Below are 4053 nucleotides of genomic sequence, written 5' to 3'. Positions count from 1 at the left end.
CTCACCTTCAGGCAAGTCAACAGCTGGGCAGGGAGCAGTCTGTCTTAAAGGGAGAGCGCACCGTGTTTGCTGGAGTTCAGTACTGCCGGGAAGTGACTGAGCTGAGCGCAGGAGAACATTCCTGTGCAAGCCCAGGTGCAGCTGGCTTCTCTCTTCTTCTTGTAGTGGGTATGGGTTTTGTTTTGTTCTTGTAGAGAAGGACCAAGTTGCAAACAAGAAAGAGGAAATGAAAACACAGTCTGAATTCCCACCCTTGGTATTTCTCCTCTCCCGTTTCCCCTGCAGCGTGTACAAGGAGGACATGCAGCCCGTGTCTGCCCAGAAAGTTCCCAGAGTCCTTTCCCTAACACCATGCACTGTGTCACAACTGCTTCTGCATTGGTGCTCTGGCTGTGCTCCAGGAGTCGGTGCCTCTGCTGAGCGGTAACTGGGGCTGTGAGACCTTTGCTTCTTCCTAAGCCTGTCTGCACAAGAGCCATCCAGAGCCCTTACTGCAGAGGAACCACTCACTCACCTTCACGAGGTGAGGGCTGCACCCGCCGCCGGCAGGCAGTGGCTGGGAGTTGGTACAACATGAGCATCACTGCCCTCACTAAATGCCCATCACTGCAGCTACTGCTGGCAGCGTCTCCTGAAAAGCTGAGGGCTGAATGAAGACATAGTCAGGCTTCACTCCCACACTGTACTTGCTGGCTCTGAAAGAGAAACCGCAGAGCCAGGATTTGTGATACTGAGTTTTCAGCCATGTGAAGCAAAAACCAGGACCCTGAGGAGGATCAGACCTCCTGGGAGGCAGGGACAGACGCAGTTCTGATCTCAGTGCAGAGGGCAATACACAGCACACAATTTCAGGGCCACTGTCACAGCAGGTAATCGATGTGCAGTATCTCAGCAGGTGCAGCTGGCCAACAGTGTGAAATGTGCCAAAGCCCTGCTATTGCCCTTTTCTACCCCTCTGCCCCACATAAAGCCACAGCTGTTCAGAGTACTCTGGCCACTAGACAAGAGACTGGGGGTACTCACAAGCTCCCAAGTTGGAAAGACAGCTGTAGGAAAGGACTGGAAATAAGCTAGACCAGAAGAAAAGTGTGTAACTGTTTAGCTTGCCTCAGGTGACAAGGGACACCCTGGGCTCCACATGCTGACTTCATACAGCAGCTGCCTGGTGGAGAATACAGCAGCAGTACTGGGCAGGGTGAGGAAGCTGAGGCTCTGGCTGACAATTGACCTAGCCAGTAGGCATCATACCCACTCTTCTGCTGTTTGGAACAATAAATTCATTTGCCTTTCCCTTCCCTGATGGAAGACTCAGAAGGGGAGAAATGTGCCACACCAGTCTCTCCCCCATCATGCCAACACTTTCTAGGGAGGCAAGAAGTGTGAATTTCACACACTGCAAAACGAAATTAAGTCCATCTTCCCAGTACTTTGGACATATGTAATGAGAGCAGGACAGCATTTCCCTTGGTTTGGATGCAAGCAGTCCTAGTGGACATTATTGTGGTTTAGACTGTACCTTACATTGTGGCATCTAATCTATGTCCCGAAAAGCCCATCACAGCTGCCACAGTCTGTGTGAAAACACAGGAGCATCATCATAACCACTGCTGCTTCGAAGGGAAAACCCCCAGAGTAGCAAGCGTCATCATTAGCCCAACAGGAAAAAGGAGGGAAGGGCAGAGGGAAGCAATGTTTTAGGTCTGGATCTCCACTGACCTTCCATGTGGGTAGGAGCTGCACTTGTGTGACTCACAAACACTTAAGTGCTAGTAAGCATGTGCAGATGTGGGACTTCAAAGGTGCTTAAATAGGATGTTTGGATGTTAAGTCTTGAAGCACCTATTGAAAGTAGGTATTTGCAGAGTTAAGCAATAGCTGAGGTTATCAAAGTTATCATTTAGGACATAGGAACCAGAAGTCCATGCAGGCAGGACTTCCTTGGATTTGATCTGATCCATCCAAGCCATTTTTTCTAAAATGTTTCATCTTCACTTGAGCTTCAGCAGTGGCAGGAGAAGTAGAAGCTGTCAAAGGGGCATGGTTGTGCATGTTTTGTCTTGTTTACCAAACAGGCAAGAAGACAAACAAAAAAGATGTTTTCATAGCTATTTTGTTATCATGACATCAAGGGAAGATAAAGTTCCACATCTGTCATCATTCCGACTAACCACTGCCACAAACCTCTGCTGGAACTTGCACCAAATCTAAGCTTTCAAATGCTTTTATGTGCAAAGGCATTTGGAAAACCTGCAGAGGTTCTATTTCAGTTTGAATCAAAAGACAGAGACTACCTTCTGCTCTGCTTGCAAGCAAGTGGCCATGGAGGTCTGCTGCCAGACTTTCTTCTTTCGACACTTTCTGCCTAGTTTTACAGCCTCCTCCTGTTCAGGAGGGGCTCTGTAAAAGCAGAAGCTTGAATATCTCATTTGTAAATACTTAAGGAGCATCCACCATCACCTCCTCAAGCAGGAGGTGATGTACCCCAAGTACAGCTGCAACCAGACAAAGGCATGTGATGAAAACAGCACCGTTTGTTGTGAGCATTGCAGATAGAACTGACAGCTTTGTGATTTCAGAAGAGAAATGTAACCATCAGCACGTCTGATGGGATGCATGGTGCTATGTGGGTGGACTGCAGTGCCACATGTTGTTGTTTCAGTGCATTAGCATCAGCAGGGCTTACCAAAGCATTGCTCTGTTGCAGCAGCTTCAGCTCAGCCAGTCCTGCAGACTCACAGGTACTACGTGTATTGGAAAAAAAACCTGTTTCGTCTGGATTCACATCTCAGTGTTCTAGCAAAGCAGGCAACTGGGAGGTAGAGTCAGAGAATCAGCCAGGTTGGAAGAGACTTCCAAGATCATCCAGTCCAACCTATCACCCAGCCCTATCCAACCAACTAGACCATGGCACCAAGTGCCTCATCCAGGTTTTCCTTGAACACTTCAGAAACTTTTTTTTTTTTAATGTAACTTGTGTGTACATTCATGCTGGGGTCCTGATCCTCACTTTGGTCTTTTCAGAGAAGGGAAACATGCCCTGTTGCCTTTGTAAATCATCAGGCAGCTTCCATTTCAGACAGTGATTGCCATTAAAGACTATACTGGAATAATCAAACCAGGCAATTTTCTTCCAAAAAGTTAAAACTCTTCTAAGAATGTATGAATTATGAACTATTCTTTTAATTCCTTGGTACCTTATGGGCACAAAGAATGATCCTGCTGCAACTTTTTGTCAAGAAAAGACACAAATAATATGATAACCTTGTTTAAATAATAAAAAAAGAGATTTGGCTTTGAAATCCTGGGGTAAATCCCAGCCATACCTTCCAGACACAAAGCTTTGACACAAATGGAAGTTGTAGGATGCAAGCATCTGCTGCCACATTGGAAAGATGGGACATGCTGTGCACAAACTCAGCTGAGTGTGAAAGGGAATCCAGGACATTCAGCCTGAAGTCACTGAAGCTGAGATGTGCTGCAGTTGTGTATTTATTGAGATAGCAGCTTCTTCCCACACAGGCTTCATCCCGGAGCTGCACTGAGATGATTCTGCCTGCACGAAGGACCTCAGTGTCCCTATTACCAGGAAACAGTTAATATTCTTTCCCACTGGGGCCCACATGCACCTGCATAACTGTGGTGTGTGGTTTCTTCTTGCAGCTGCATCTATGGCTCTGCTGCTGCCCGTGCAGAGGTTTTAATGTGTAAGTGGAGAGTTGGTGAGGCTACCCTTCAGTGGTAGTGCAGCCTCAAAGGCTGCTGCAGAAGCCCTGAAGCCACTCTTGAGTAAAAGAGCAGTTTCAGCACAGCTTCTCAGCTGTCAATACTGTAACTCATCTCACTCTGGGAAATCCAGTCAGTTAATGATGTGCTCTCACTATGTCCTTCTGGAGCTGTGTCTGTCATTATCTTGATTTTTCCAGAGGAGGTGAAAGAGGCTGTGATATCTTTACTGATTTTGCTAAGGTCACCAAAAGCAAGCCTGTGGCAGAGCCAGATACACAATGCAGAACCTTCCCAACCCTGTAGTTTGGCTGCTCAGCCACTTTGTTG

The 4053-nt window shown here is 47.1% G+C and overlaps 1 non-coding gene across 1 annotated transcript; it reads left to right on the top strand.

Moving 5' to 3' along the window:
- The first annotated feature begins 1429 nt into the window (after nucleotides 1-1429).
- LOC135181136 (U6atac minor spliceosomal RNA) lies at nucleotides 1430-1544 on the top strand. The gene has a single exon (XR_010304751.1). It is a non-coding gene; the product is annotated as a U6atac minor spliceosomal RNA (small nuclear RNA).
- The last annotated feature ends 2509 nt before the right edge of the window (nucleotides 1545-4053 follow it).

The sequence above is a fragment of the Pogoniulus pusillus genome, chromosome 1, assembly GCF_015220805.1.
Source record: "Pogoniulus pusillus isolate bPogPus1 chromosome 1, bPogPus1.pri, whole genome shotgun sequence".
Lineage (NCBI taxonomy): Eukaryota > Metazoa > Chordata > Aves > Piciformes > Lybiidae > Pogoniulus > Pogoniulus pusillus.
The sequence above is the reverse complement of the archived record's forward strand: the minus strand, read 5'-3'. Positions and strand labels throughout refer to the sequence as shown.